The sequence below is a fragment of the Oryx dammah genome, unplaced genomic scaffold, assembly GCF_014754425.2.
Source record: "Oryx dammah isolate SB20612 unplaced genomic scaffold, SCBI_Odam_1.1 HiC_scaffold_22, whole genome shotgun sequence".
NCBI lineage: Eukaryota > Metazoa > Chordata > Mammalia > Artiodactyla > Bovidae > Oryx > Oryx dammah.
This window is the reverse complement of record NW_024070206.1, coordinates 39,316,236-39,332,530: the sequence shown is the minus strand read 5'-3', so window position 1 is coordinate 39,332,530 and position 16,295 is coordinate 39,316,236. Positions and strand designations below refer to the sequence as shown.

Here is a 16,295-nt window from a genome sequence, read left to right as displayed (position 1 = left end):
ATCCTGACATTTGCAACAAAACAGATGAATGCAGAAGATATTATGCTAATGAAATAAGCCAGACACAGAAGGAAAACTACTGTATGATCTCACTTATAACGTGGACTCTAAACAAGGTAAATACATGGAAGCAGATATTAGAATGGTGGCTACCAATCACTGTTGGGTGGGGGAACCAGGAGATGTTAGTCAAAGGGTACAAAGTTGCACGTATATAGGATGAACTAGTCTAGAAGGCCTGGTGACTAGAGTTAATAATTCCCTATATTGTGTAACACAAATTTGCTAAGAGAGTAGATTTCAGGAACTCTCATCACACACACAATATGGTATCTATTTGAGCAGAAGATATGTAAATTAGCTTGACTGTAGTAATCATTTCATTACGTACATGTATATCAAGTCATCATGTTGTATACCTTGAATATATACAATTCTTATTAAACATTTAAAAGAAGTTTCCATCCTTTGGACCTCTCAGTTACAATAACTTTAAAAATGGACATGTACACATGGCTTAGTGCCAAGTGTATAAAAATCACAAAAAATGGGTACATTTTTACACACTTCTAGCTCTAATGTATAAGCTAGCTGATATCTTAGACCAAAACAGGAAGAACTGAAATATATCCAATTAGAGGAATTTGTTTTCCTTTCAATTAATAGAAAGAAACTCTCCATGCCTTACCATGGACCTGAAACATGGAATAGAGGAATGATAGTGCTTTTTGCTAATTTCACCTCATCCACACTATACTGTCTCTCTTCTTTTTTATATAAAGGTTTAACCTGTACTGAAGGAAAGAAGAAAGCTTGATCAAGAGATCATTCACACTTTTATCTTCATCTTTTGTCTATTTTTCTTTTCTTATGTATTCTGTCTCTCTCTCCCTCTCTGTCTGTCTCAGATATTGCCAATATTTAGAATTTCACACTTTAAAATATTTTACCAGGTACCATCTTTCACCAACTCTTGGTAATTTCCTATTTTTAAGTAATAACAACTGAGGCTTGTGAAAATATTTTGGAGGACATGCTCATAGCTTGTTTTGTATTCAAAGCAACCAAGGGAAAAAGGAAAGAAAGAATTCGGATTCAAGCTTGGACATTGTACAAATGTTACAAATGTGCTATTATAATGCTTTTGATATTTGTTATCATGGAAATAGTTCCCCTTATTTGCAATCATGGCAAAAAAAAATTGTTTTGAATAATTATAACTTCTTGCTCAAATTTAGAAGATGGCCTGAATGGATGAAAACTAGACTTAGAAAATAGCAATGAAAATCACAGAACATAAATGAATTTTAAAAAATCTAAGTGTTCCTTTTTAAAGAAAGGGTGGTATAAGAGTAACCTTGGCATAATTTATTGGCTTTTATCCCAATCAGTACCAATTAGTGGCAATCAATTGCTTTTAGCTATGAAAGTATTTTTTAAAACCTCTCCTATATGAAAACACTCCAGTGAATATCCCTGAGTAATACTGGGTTTTGCTAGTTTTAGCAGGGTTTTGTCTCTGAAGCTGCCAAGACAACTTTGTTCTAAGAGGAGACAAGTTGGCTAGGTTAGCCCTTAACTAAAAAATGAAAGTAAATCCTAATGTCTTATGAGAAAGCTAAGCATCAAACAACTGCAGAAACAAATCAGAACAAATCATAAATTTTCTTCTTTAACTTGCTCCGCACATATCCAAGCCTCCCTCTTTGAAGCAAGCTGCTTGGATGATACGTAAACAACGCAAGGAGGAGGCGCCCATGCTCTGGGAATTGATGCTTCACGGAGCCACACTGAAGTGTTTACATTCTGCGCTTACCAGCCTCTAAGTAAAAGAGTTCATTTTCTACTCCCTGTAATATATTTACTTCTATTTTTAAATCCTCTAAGATGCATATGACCACCGTGTCTGAAAGAATAGAATATTAATGGATATAAAACATGTTGTAAAAATTATAGATAAAACCGAACTCTTCATGATGAATGAGGCTGGTAGTAATAGGAAGAAAGAGGAATAGAAGCCCAGACAGAATAAATATAGTGAATAACAGGCTGGAGAACTTGGTCTTATGGCTCCATTAGTATAAGAGACAAGCAGCTCTGGGCTAATGCCACTAATAAGGTGTCCACTAAGAAAAGTGGACCATTTTCAAAGAAAGAAACACTTTACTCTGTTTTACATTGATCTGAAGACGTTAATTGCATTCTTATTACTTCCTTTCTAGTTTTCTTTCTTTTACTTGCACACACACGCTCACTCACACTACCAAAGAACTATAAAAATTCACAACGTTCCAAACTTTTAAATTAAAAACAGATGCAATCGGAGGTGGGGGGAGTCGGGGTAGGGGAGACAGGAGAAATTTGCCCTGTGTCCATGTGGGGGTGGGGATGGGGGGGGGGACAGTGAAATTCCACCCGGCAAGTAAGTAAGAGGTCAGTTTCATAGATTCAATTAAACCTTACCTGGTTTTGTAGTTAAATGCAGCAGCATGCCCCTAATTCTTCCTCTAAAGTATTACATATGCTGAAAGCTATAGTATTTGACCTTACACACTTCCATAGAAGAAACTCCTAAGTAACCTTCAACTTCAATAAAACGCTGTGTTCATTCTTCCCCTTGTGCTCAACACACAGCAATCTAATACACCTCATCATGTGGTCCGTTACCATGGCAGCGATGAATCCAGCTGCTGAAATACAAAAGACTGACAAAAAGTTGCTCTTTCCCCCTCCACCCACCCTGACAAAGTCAGATCTTTTTTTTCTGTATGACAAGTCTAATTTGAATATCTTTCTGTTGCTGACTCAACTTCGCGGACAAGGAAAAAAGAAATAGAAAAACGAGTAAAAAGATGCAAGAGAAAAAGGGCTTCCAGAAAATGTAAACCAACTAATGAAATACCTATATGCATTTTTAAGATGCCGTTAATCCCTTGAAAGACTGATGATTATCTACTACTTCTGCCGACCAAATACTTTGAAATGTCAGTTACTAACTCAATAGGAAATGCAGCATTAATCTCACAGCATCTTTTAAAATATTTTAAAAAATACATGAAATGATTCAGTAAATACAGATGCTGAGAAACACTGCATTAGTCTACGAAGGGCTAGTCTCAAAGTATTTTCCTAGGGGAAACTCCTAATTACAGCTCAGAGGTGGGAGGTAACATTCTTCATTTTCTTTCCATCAAGACCCTGTGTTTATCCGTTATTTAAACAGATTAGATTTCAGTTCTATTTTAAATGCTTATAGATTTGGATCTAGGGTGGTGGAGCCTACTAGAATTACACAAACCGTATCTGGGGGCTCTATATTAAGATTAAGATATGGGGTTGGCACAATATCAACTCTGAGCAATCCAGGGATCTCCCTCCCCCAAACCGATGGTTACATAATTAAGATTGAAGGAATCACCTTCGTTTTCTTCCCAGTACTTTAAGGAAGGCTGACGGGAGGGGCCCTGAGTGACTGGGGCTTCACCTCATTTCAGCCGCGGTTCCTCCCTCCCACCACCGGGCTCTGAGCTCTAGCCAGCGACTGCTTTGTCCCTCAGGCCTTGCATCGCCACCCTGCTGCTTCCACGCCTTGCTTACTGCCCATATTTAGCTCATATTTCATAATACTGTGTTTACATATCTAACTTCTCTTTTTAGATATGGACTCTCCTAGGAAAGGGAGCCGTGTCTTTTTCATGTTTCTACGCCAGTCATCAGCTTTGGCACAATGGACGGCTCAGGGACAATTTATTTTCTGTTTTTTAAAATTAAAATACAGTTGATTTACAATGTTGTGTTAGTTTCTGGTGTATAGCAAAAATGATTCAGCTACACACACACACACACACACACACACACACACATTTTTTCCCATTATGGTTTATTGGAGGATATTGAACCTGGTTCCTTGTGCTATACAGTAGGACTTTGTTTATATATATATTTTATATGTAGTAGTTTGTAGTTGCTAATCCCAAACTCCTAATTTATCCCTCCCCCAGCTTGGGCAACCACATTGTTTTCTATGTCTGTGAGGCTGTTTCTGTTTTGTCAATAAGTTCATTTGTGTTATATTTTAGATTCCACATATAAGCGATATCATATGGTATTTGTCTTTCTCTTTCTGATTTATTTCAGTTAGTGTGATAACCTCTAGGTCCAGCCAGGTTGTTGCAAATGGCATTATTTCCTCCCCTTTTATGGTTCCATTGTATATATATACAGTGTCTTCTTTATCCATTTATCTATGGACATTAGTTTGTTTCCATGTTCTGGCTATTGTAAACAGCTGCTGCTGTGAACATTGGGGTGCATGTATCTTTTCAAATTAGTTTTCTTCAGATATACACCTAGGAGAAGCATTGCTGAATTATATGGCAACTCTACCTTTAATACTTTAAGGAATCTCTATACTGTTCTCAATAGTGGCTGCAACAATTTATATTTCCACCAACAGTGTAGGAGGGTTTCCTTTTCTCCACACCCTCTCCAGCATTTGTTATTTGTAGATGTTTTAATGATGCCCATTTTGACTACTAGGTACAATGCTGGTAACTCATTGTAGTTTTGGTTTGCATTTCTCTAATAATTAGCAATATTGAGTATATTTTCATGTGCCTATTGGCTACTTATATCTGAATGTCTTCTTTGGAGAAATCTCTATTTAGGTTTTCTACCCAGTTTTGATTGGGTTGTTTCCATTGCTGTTGTTGTTGCTATTGAGTTGTATGAGCTGTTTGTATATTTTGGAAATTCACCGTCAGTCTCATTGTTTGCAAATACTTTTTCTTAATCTTCATGTTGCTTTTTCATTTTGCTCAGTGGCTATTTCTTGAACGGACAAAGCAGGAAATGAGTGTTTTACTGTGCTCAAAGCTCTCCCTCTAGTTAAACCCTTATAAGGTTCACAAAGTTTTTCCTTAATATTCTATGCCACTAATGGATGTGGGCAACAGGAGCCGGGAGCTCTTCCGAGGATCAATCATGGAGCTACCCAGACATGGGTATGAAACCTGGCTCCTGCTCACACCCGTTGGTGATCTTGGATAGATCATTTAACCTCTCTAAACCTGGGTTACTCTAAAGCTCCTACTTTAAAGAGTTATGAAAAAAGAAAATGAAATGAGATATCAAGGGAAGCATCAAACATTGAGCTTGGAAACACACTAAATGCTCAACAAATGATTGCTAGTATTGTTTAGTAAAAATGTGAATGATTTTTGAGCAAGAGGGACAATGAGAAAGTGCACTGACACCTACCTTTCTCTTGCTGATAAAACTGATGATTGATTTAAATCAGACTCACACATGCACTCCTTAGTATAAGTTAGGGTAATGCAGCATGAACATAGAGACCAGTCCAGGCAAATATCTAGATTGCTTATTCCTACCTATAAACCAACAAGGATGGGGGATAACCAGTCAAGTGGTTTTACATATTCCCAGGGCAAAATGGGTGGAAGAGGGTTAAACTTGGGAGTCAATTAAAAATCTTTTAAATATGAAAGAAAAACACAGTAAAGAAAGCAGTTCATTTTGATACTTACATTGGATTCTCAAGAAATGGTCTATATATTATTTATTAGTATTTTTTCAAATTAAAAGGGAATATGAATAACTTTTATCATAAAAAAGCTTGATATTAAAAATTATATACATAGATCTCGTCTGAAAACACTTTACCAATGTTGGATTAACAGTAGCTTTTAAAAGATTATCCTGACAGCAGTAATGAACACAACATTGTAAATCAACTATACTTCAATTAAAAAAAGAAAAGATCACCTTGATTTGTAACAAGGGCTCTAAACTGCTCACCATACAGACTTTTAGCTGTTTTTCTTCACAGTCATCTAACTCAGGAAATGACCTGACACCAAAGCCAACTGCATTGGAAAATTAGCATCAAAATCCCTTTGAAGACTTATAGTGCAAAGCAGCAGTCAGGGGTTAATAAAAAAATCCCCGGAGAGAAAAAAACTTTCATTGCAGGAAGTTGCCAGAAAGGATAAAAATGAACGTTGCACATTGCAAGATTTCTCTAACATTAGAAAAAAACAGCCCTACAAGAAAATTGGTAGAGATTATTAAAATAGCTTTGGCACTGCTACAACTCTGAAAAATCCTTAAGTGTTGTGACTCCTGACAACAGAATTCTATAAGCACAGGCAAAGAAGCAGGAAGCACGTCCATTGGAGAAGTCAGCACCCGCTAATCCTCTTCAGGGCAGTTGATGAAGGCAAGACCAAAAGGACCACCATTTGAATAATTCATTTCTGTGGGAGTCCTTACTGTGTGCCTTTTCCCCACTATGCATTGGTTATGTATCTAATTGTTTTTCATTGTGTAAGTTTTAAGAGCCTATCCTTTATGTAATGGGTTGTCCAAAAAGTTCATTCGCGTCTTTCTTTACGATGCTATGGAAAAACCCAAACAAACTTTTTGGCTGACCCAAGAGTTAATGTAGACTGCTGCTAGAGCATTCAATATGATCAGCAAACATCCTTTGTTAGGGGCTAAAGCAACCGTTTGATTGTCTCTCTTTAAGATGTCAGTATATTTGGTTTCACCAAGTTTTAAATCCCCTTTGCAAATATTAACGTCTCACTCAGGGTGAACAAAATTTGTAACATAATTTGTGCTGGTGTGACCCACTTAATTTCATATGAAGAATTCAGTCACCTAGGGAGATAGCTTTTGTGACTTCATGCACTGAAATACTGTACTCCAGAAAGTCAATTTGCTAAACCATGGACCCAGGGACTTGGGAAGAAGCTTACAGGGTTACTTGCTTCTTGCTCTCTCTTCAGACAGAAGGGCACCTAATTTCCCAAACTCAAGGTAATAATAGGGCTCAGAGGTTACAAGCTTTAATTAACACATTATTGACCGAAAGATTTTTGCAGAAACGAAAGCCTGTGGTGTTAACACGTCTCCAGTCAATAACGGGTGAAGCAGCATGGTTACAAAAAACTGGCTGTTAACATCAATGAAATTAAAACAAGACAAACCAATCTGAACTTCAACAAGAGTGATTTTTTTTCAGGTCACATTTTAAAACTGTTATTTATTTTATAATACCACAAAGTGCTTTATTGTTCAGGCACTGGTTTAAATCAAATAAGAAAACTTGCTAACAGCAACCACAAAGTGATTGTAATCTATTGAATAGTTTTGGCAAGCACAGAGTTTCTTGGGCTGCTCTGAGCAGCTGACCTAAAAAATATTAATCGGATTAGTATCTATTCTACTCATGAAAATTTCTTATGAAAGAACAACGCTCTTGCAAGCCATTTCAATTTATATAACTCAATATCAAGATAGTCTCTTTGACCCTTAAGATGTTTTCAAAACATGTACTCTTCCTTTGAATTGTACTAATCTTGCTATAAATAATAAGGATGTCTTTGTGTTTTTCTACTGTTGACACATCACAGAAAATGCCTCCTTTTTAAAATAGCACTGTGAAATAAACGCCTACGTTTTCTGCCAATAACTTATTTGTAAAACTGGAATCATTTTGCCATGCTCACTTAGGAAAACTTATCCCCAAATTTCTGTTTGTGTGCTTTCATCTCTCTCTAAAATTCATAATTATATAATTATATTCTGGATTTTTCCTTAATGAAAAACATCCTTGGTTTTTAAATTTAATAATAAAAAGTTACACTTGTCCCTTTCCTCACTACAAAGTAATATCACAGGTTCAAAGTAGAGAAGTTGAAAAGTGCAATTTATGAAATAATCTTAAACACTTATAATTCAGCTATCTGAAGTAACAAATACTGATATTTTGATGTATTTCTTTAAATTACATAGTAGATATCTCGGATAATGTTGAAAATTGCTTTCTATAGCTTAATGAAAGACACGTACAATAAAAATACAATCATATTACCTACTCTTTGAAAGTATTTTTTGATAGTTGCATAAAATTCTGCTATTTGGATGTATCAGAATTGATTTAGCCATGCCTTACTGTCAAGTATATTTTTAGTCTTTTCCAGGTTTCTTATTATAAGCAATATTCCTTTGCATATAAACTTTGATCACATCTTGGGTTGTTCCCTTAGAATGGAAGAGAGATTATTGATTTAAGTTAGAAAGTCTAAGGATATAATTTTAGAATTGACAGGATCCATATATATAACTTGGAGAAGGAAATGGCAATCCACTCCAGTATTCTTGCCTGGAAAATCCCATGGACAGAGGAGCCTGGTGGGCTACGGTCCATAGGGTTGCAAGAGTCAGACACGACTTAGTGACTAAACCACCACCACCACCACCACCACCATACACATAATTTAGTATAATACTTCCTTTTATAGAAGAGAAAACTGAGCCTCAGTGAGGTGCCAGGGCTGGCTCAGAGTCTTACTGTGAGTTCTTCTGGTGCTAGAATGGACATTTGGGTTCTTTCTGATCTGCTTTGCTTTCTGTAATTTCACCATGTGTGCATGTATGCATGCGTGCTCTGTTGCTTCAGTTGTGCCTGACTCTTTGTGACCCCATGGACCATAGCCTGCCAGGCTTCTCTGTCCGTGGGATTTTCCCAGCAGGGATACTGGAGTGGGTTGCCATTTCCTCCAGGGGATCTTCCCGACCCAGGGATTGAACCCTCATCTCCTGTGTCTCCTGCATTGCAGATGGAGTCTGCAATACCCTCCTAGGTATTACCTGTGAAACTCCTCGAATGTGCTCTGAGCCCAAGTCAGGAATGGGAGTTACTTGGTGGTGGGTGATGCTATGTCAGGGTCAAACCACATGGCAGTATCTCTAAAGCCACTTTCCACTGAACGCTAAACAGAGTGGATACTGAGAAGAAGCAAACAATCTCCCAGATCCAAATCTGTCCTGAGAAAAACAAACTGGAAAAGGATTCCAAGAGAATTGAGTGGACTCATAAAATCCGTGAGTTCAAATTGATATAAAATGTAGAAGTGCTCTTTGATGGGGCCCAAGTTCTTTTATGATCTTGTGTTTTGTCAGGAGAGCAGAAGATCTGAGTGACTGTGTGAATGGCAGATTGTCAGGAAGCTCATAAGGGAAGGGGTAGAAATACATGTCTGCTCACCCTCCTTGACAATCCCATATCCTGTAAATTCAGGTGTGTTTGCCCAGCCATGATGGGGTCTCCATCTGACAGGATATATTATATCTCAGCCAGAGGGAAACAGAAAGACATTTCCGAAAATTCAGTCTATTTGTGAAGTCTAGGAAACAGGCAGATTTCTGAGACCTCACCCTTAAAAGAATCCATTTTCTTAGTCTGAAGACACTGTAACACAGAAATTATGGGTTCTCAGTCTCTTCCATGTCACTTGTTCTAAGATCAGATGACTTATTCTAACTTAATAAATATTATAACTGCCATCTAAAAGCACACACTGTACTATTTGTAGGCAAAGAAATATAAATGACCTATACTCTAGACGGCGAGATAAAAACATGGGTAAATAAAATATAGCTATAGCTATATAGATATAAAATATACAAGAAAAATATAATTAACTGACTTGAAAGTAGACAGGTAATTTAATTAGGTTAGTTTAAACAGAACATTTAGGGGCAAAAAGGACCCATTCAGGGTGTCCTAGGGTTGGAAAGCATTTGCTGTTATGATAGTAGGTGTGTTTTCCCCGATTCTTCTACTTTGTGTTCTGGACTTGGATTACATCAGCAGAGCAGACATTCTACAACACAGAAACAGACTCACAAACTTAGAGAACACATTTATGGTTGTCATGGGGGAAGGATGAGGGGAAGAGATAGGGAGTTTGGAATCGACATGTCAGTCAGTCAGTTCAGTTCAGTTGCTCAGTCGTGTCTGACTCTTTGAGACCCCATGAATCGCAGCACGCCAGGCCTCCCTGTCCATCACCATCTCCCAGAGTTCACTCAGACTCCCGTCCATCGAGTCCGTGATGCCATCCAGCCATATCACCCTCTGTCGTCCCCTTCTCCTCCTGCCCCCAATCCCTCCCAGCATCAGAGTCTTTTCCAATGAGTCAACTCTTCACATGAGGTGGCCAGAATACTGCAGTTTCAGCTTTAGCATCATTCCTTCCAAAGAAATCCCAGGGCTGATCTCCTTCAGAGTGGACTGGTTGGATCTCCTTGCAGTCCAAGGGACTCTCAAGAGTCTTCTCCAACACCACAGTTCAAAAGCATCAGTTCTTTGGCGCTCAGCCTTCTTCACAGTCTAACTCTCACATCCATACATGACCACTGGAAAAACCATAGCCTTGACTAGATGGACCTTTGTTGGCAAAGTAATGTCTCTGCTCTTCACTATGCTGTCTAGGTTGGTCATAACTTTTCTTCCAAGGAGTAAGCGTCTTTTAATTTCATAGCTGGAATCACCATCTGCAGTGATTTTGGAACCCCCCAAAATAAAGTCTGACACTGTTTCCACTGTTTCCCCATCTATTTCCCATGAAGTATTGGGACCAGATGCCATGATCTTCGTTTTCTGAATGTTGAGCTTTAAGCCAACTTTCTCACTCTCCTCTTTCACTTTCATCAAGAGGCTTTTTAGCTCCTCTTCACTTTCTGCCATGAGGGTGGTATCATCTGCATATCTGAGGTTATTGATATTTCTCCTGGCAATCTTGATTCCAGCTTGTGTTTCTTCCAGTCCAGCGTTTCTCATGATGTACTCTGCATAGAAGTTAAATAGGCAGGGTGACAATATACAGCCTTGATGTATCTCCTTTTCCTATTTGGAACCAGTCTGTTGTTCCATGTCCAGTTCTAACTGTTGCTTCCTGACCTGCATACAGATTTCTCAAGAGGCAGGTCAGGTGGTCTGGTATTCCCATCTCTCTCAGAATTTTCCACATGTACATGCTGCTATATTTAAAATAGATAACCACCAAAGACTTACTGCATCGCACAAGGAACTCTGCTCAATGTTATGTGACAGCCTGGATAGGAGGGGAGCTTAGGGGAGAATGGACACAGGTATATGTACGGCTGGAGCTTCCCAGGTGGCACTAGCGGTGAAGAACCCGCTTGCCAATGCAGGCGACACGGGAGACGTGAGTTTGATCCCTGAGTCCGGAAGATCCCAGGGAGCAGGGCATGGAAACCCACTCCAGGATTCTTGCCTGGAGAATCCCATGGATAGAGGAGCCTGGTGGGCTACAGTGCAATAGGGTTGCACAGAGTTGGACATGACTAAAGTGATTTAGCATGCACACACACATATGTATGGTTGAATCCCATTACTGTCCACCTGAAGCTATCACAACATTGTTAGTAGGTTATACTCCAATATAAAATAAAAGGTTAGAAAATAAAGGTGTGTAGAGGGATGCCTGATGCGTATTTTCAGTGACTGAGATTAGATGTAGGAGTGATAAAAGCTATTGAGTTTCTCACTTTGACATGTGTTCCTGGGAAAGGACAAGTAATTAAGTGACGGTGGCAAGGTGAAGAGGGAGGGTGGACTGCAAGTGTCTCTCAAGTAGCGTGTGTGTCTATATATCACAGGTAAAGAGATGGAGAAACCAAGAGGCAAATGGAATGTCCAGTACCTGAGGACACTGAGGAAAAGTTAATTATTGATGACAACCACAATGATAGTGAAAGGGATGAGAAAATGAAGTAAGTTGTGGAGGGGAATTAAGGCATTAAGGCAAAAGTATAGAGAATAAATTATTTCAGGAACACATAGAAAGAGCTGGCAAAGGATATAAAGGTGATTTGGGGAGAAAGATAAAAAGAGAAGCAAATGTGATTCAAGGGAACACAGTGAAATTACTTAGGGAGTGAGAGAAAAAGGATATGAGAGAAACACCATTATTGAGAAAATTGAAATAATTGAGATGAGTAACAAACTAATATTTGAAATTTCATTCTATATTTAGTCTTAGTCGCCCAATTGAACCTGACTCTTTGCGACCCCATGGACTGTAGCCCGCCAGGCTCCTCTGTCCATGGGATTCTCCAGCCAAGAATACTGGAGTGGGTAGCCATTCCCTTCTCCAGAGGCTCTTTCCAACCCAGAGATAGAACCAGGGTCTGCTGCATTGCAGGGAGAATTTGTACCATCTGAGCTACGGAGAAGTCCCATTCTATACACAGACTCGAATGAACTCTATGATTGGAATGAGAGAAAAGGTTCATTGGCTTGTTAAACACATTTTGTATAAATTGACCCATAACATAAAGATATCAGGCGCTTTGGACCCTTCTGGGTGACTGTGGTGGCAAATGCCACATTGGGAGGGGCCATCCGTCTGACAGTTCAGAGGTTTACGTATGTGATCTCCAGGGGGTCACTGGAGCCCATCTGGGAGGGATTATCCTCCATCCACAGCTCACACTGGTCAGTTCATCAGGTCACTGCGTTCCTTTTACAGCCTGGGAGTGACACGTGAAATGGAGAAACGGGAGAAGCCATTCATTATACGACGGCAAACAATACACAGTAGGGGACACGGCATAAAAGCCTGCAAGGGAGCCACTTAAGAGTTTGCAAGGATATCTGCATGTACATAATGGTGAGCAGGTGTTCTCCCTTTATTACTGAAGGCAACACAGTCTGCCTTTGCCAGGTGAGACTTTAGGAAGGACCTCCTGATTTAATATCAAAATTATGGCATGTAAGTAACACGAAGCAGAAGGGCACTAGCATCCTACACCGTTCGTCAGAGAGGAAAGTGTTTTGGGAGGATATGAGTCACTAGTATTTGTTATACATGTAAAGACACTTAACATCCCAGGGAAGACAAAACGATGTGTTTATAGGCTCCTAAACACACACATCATGCAGAGAGAACCCCAAATTTACATATTAGCTCTTTTGGATATTATTGCAAGTGTGACAGTATAGGAGGGTTCAGACTGCCCATGCACAATGTCATGGGCAATAATATCCAAAGCATTAAACACAAACATATTTGCTTTATCTCTTTCAGGCTTTATGCTATCTTTGGTAAACACTGTAGACCAATTTAAAAAATAAAAGTAAGCAAAAACATTTTCTAATCACTTACAGTCCCACCAACCACAGTTAATGTTTTTGGATTTCCCTATCTGTGTCTCTCTCTATGTAAATATACAGCTTGATTTTAGAAAATTTACTTTACTAAAGTATAGTTGATTTACAACGTTGTATTAATTTTTGAGTACAGCAAAGTGATTCAGTTATACAATGGACAGCCTGATTTTTAAAATGGATTGTTACTTTTTAAACTATATAGCCGTATTCCACATACAGACTTGATGACTTTTTCTGGGCCTGTTGGTTATACACAGGCTTCTCTGGTCACTCAGACAGTAAAGAATCTGCTTGCAGTGTAGGAGACCCGGGTTCAATCCCTGGGTCAATAGGATCCCCTGGAGAGGGGAATGGCAACTCACTCCAGTATTCTTGCCTGGAGAATCCCATGAACAGAGGAGCCTGGCAGGCTACCATCCCTGGGGTTGCAAAGAGTCGGACATAACTGAATAACAAAGTATTGGTTATATATTGCCTGGCCTAGAGGATAATGGTAAAGATAAGAGAAACTAGTTCAGTTCAGTTCAGTTCAGTCGCTCAGTCGTGTCCGACTCTTTGCGACCCCATCAATCGCAGCACGTCAGGCCTCCCTGTCCATCACCATCTCCCAGAGTTCACTCAGACTCACGTCCATCGAGTCTGTGATGCCATCCAGCCATCTCACCCTCTGTCATCCCCTTCTCCTCCTGCCCCCAATCCCTCCCACATCAGGGTCTTTTCCAATGAGTCAATTCTTTGCATGAGGTGGCCAGAGGACTGGAGCTTCAGCTTTAGCATCATTCCTTCCAAAGAAATCCCAGGGTTGATCTCCTTCAGAATGGACTGGTTGGATCTCCTTGCAGTCCAAGGGACCCTCAAGAGTCTTCTCCAACACCACAGTTCAAAAGCATCAATTCTTCGGCGCTCAGCCTTCTTCACAGTCCAACTCTCACATCCATACATGACCACTGGAAAAACCATAGCCTTGACTAGATGGACCTTAGTCGGCAAAGTAATGTCTCTGCTTTTGAATATACTATCTAGATTGCTCATAACTTTTCTTCCAAGGAGTAAGCGTCTTTTAATTTCATGGCTGCAGTCACCATCTGCAATGATTTTGGAACCCCCCAAAATAAAGTCTGACACTGTTTCTACTGTTTCCCCATCTATTTCCCATGAAGTGATGGGACCAGATGCCATGATCTTCGTTTTCTGAATGTTGAGCTTTAAGCCAACTTTTTCACTCTCCTCTTTCACTTTCATCAAGAGGCTTTTTAGCTCCTCTTCACTTTCTGCCATGAGGGTGGTGTTATCTGCATATTTGAGGTTATTGATATTTCTCCCGGAAATCTTGATTCCGGCTTGTGTTTCTTCCAGTCCAGCGTTTCTCATGATGTACTCTGCATAGAAGTTAAATAAGCAGGGTGACAATATACAGCCTTGACGTATCTCCTTTTCCTATTTGGAACCAGTCTGTTGTTCCATGTCCAGTTCTAACTGTTGCTTCCTGACCTGCATACAGATTTCTCAAGAGGCAGGTCAGGTGGTCTGGTATTCCCATCTCTTTCAGAATTTTCCACAGTTTATTGTGATCCACACAGTCAAAGTCTTTGGCATAGTCAAGAAAGCAGAAATAGATGTTTTTCTGGAACTCTCTTGCTTTTTCCATGATCCAGCGGATGTTGGCAATTTGATCTCTGGTTCCTCTGGCTTTTCTAAAACCAGCTTGAACATCAGGGAGTTCACGGTTCACGTATTGCTGAAGCCTGGCTTGGAGAATTTTGAGCATTACCTTACTAGCATGTGAGATGAGTGCAATTGTGCGGTAGTTTGAGCATTCTTTGCCATTGCCTTTCTTTGGAATTGGAATGAAAACTGACCTTTTCCAGTCCTGTGGCCACTGCTGAGTTTTCCAAATTTGCTGACATATTGAGTGCAGCACTTTCACTGCATCATCTTTCAGGATTTGAAACAGCTCAACTGGAATTCCATCACCTCCACTTTGTTTGTAGTGATGCTTTCTTTCTAAGGCCCACTTGACTTCAGATTCCAAGATGTCTGGCTCTAGATTGGTGATCACATCATCATGATTATCTGGGTCGTGAAGATCTTTTTTGTACAGTTCTTCCATGTATTCTTGCCACCTCTTCTTAATATCTTCTGCTTCTGTTAGATCCATACAATTTCTGTCCTTTATCGAGCCCATCTTTGCATGAAATGTTCCTTTCTCTTATTTCCTTGAAGAGATCTCTAGTCTTTCCCAATCTGTTGTTTTCCTCTATTTCTTTGCATTGATCGCTGAAGAAGGCTTTCTTATCTCTTCTTGCTATTCTTTGGAACTCTGCATTCAGATGCTTATATCTTTCCTTTTCTCCTTTGCTTTTCGCCTCTCTTCTTTTCACAGCTATTTGTAAGGCCTCCCCAGACAGCCATTTTGCTTTTTTGCATTTCTTTTCCATGGGGATGGTCTTGATCCCTGTCTCCTGTACAATGTCATGAACCTCATTCCATAGTTCATCAGGCACTCTATCTATCAGATCTAGGCCCTTAAATCTATTTCTCACTTCCACTGTATAATCATAAGGAATATGATTTAGGTCATACCTATATGGTCTAGTGGTTTTCCCTACTTTCTTCAATTTAAGTCTGAATTTGGCAATAAGGAGTTCATGATCTGAGTCACAGTCAGCTCCTGGTCTTGTTCTTGTTGACTGTATAGAGCTTCTCCATCTTTGGCTGCAAAGAATATAATCAATCTGATTGCAGTGTTGACCATCTGGTGATGTCCATGTGTAGAGTCTTCTCTTGTGTTGTTGGAAGAGGGTGTTTGCTATGACCAGTGCATTTTCTTGGCAAAACTCTATTAGTCTTTGCCCTGCTTCATTCTGCATTCCAAGGCCAAATTTGCCTGTTACTCCAGGTGTTTCTTGACTTCCTACTTTTGCATTCCAGTCCCCTATAATGAAAAGGACATATTTTTTGGGTGTTAGTTCTAAAAGGTCTTGTTGGTCTTCATAAAACCATTCAACTTCAGCTTCTTCAGTGTTACTGGTTGGGGCATAGACTTGGATAACTGTGATATTGAATGGTTTGCCTTGGAGACGACCAGAGATCATTCCGTCGTTTTTGAGATTGCATCCAAGTACTGCATTTCAGACTCTTTTGTTGATCATGATGGCTACTCCATTTCTTCTGAGGGATTCCTGCCCGCAGTAGTAGATATAATGGTCATCTGAGTTAAATTCACCCATTCCAGTCCATTTAGTTCGCTGATTCCTAGAATGTCGACGTTCACCCTTGCCATCTCTTG

General features: G+C 39.5%; 1 protein-coding gene across 33 annotated transcripts in view; it reads right to left on the bottom strand.

Annotated features, from left to right (window-relative positions):
- The window catches only part of DTNA (dystrobrevin alpha), a 443,139-nt gene that overhangs the window by 203,416 nt on the left and 223,428 nt on the right, over positions 1–16,295 (bottom strand). For 2 of the 33 annotated variants that reach the window (XM_040264831.1, XM_040264833.1), the window contains exon 1: positions 2,464–2,716. The exons of 26 other annotated variants lie outside the window; for them this stretch is intronic. The gene's annotated coding sequence lies outside the window, so the exon portion shown is untranslated. Of the gene's footprint in view, positions 1–2,463; positions 2,724–16,295 lie in introns of those variants that run through there. 5 more of the 33 variants (XM_040264820.1, XM_040264828.1, XM_040264846.1 and 2 more) reach the window with 5 other exon arrangements.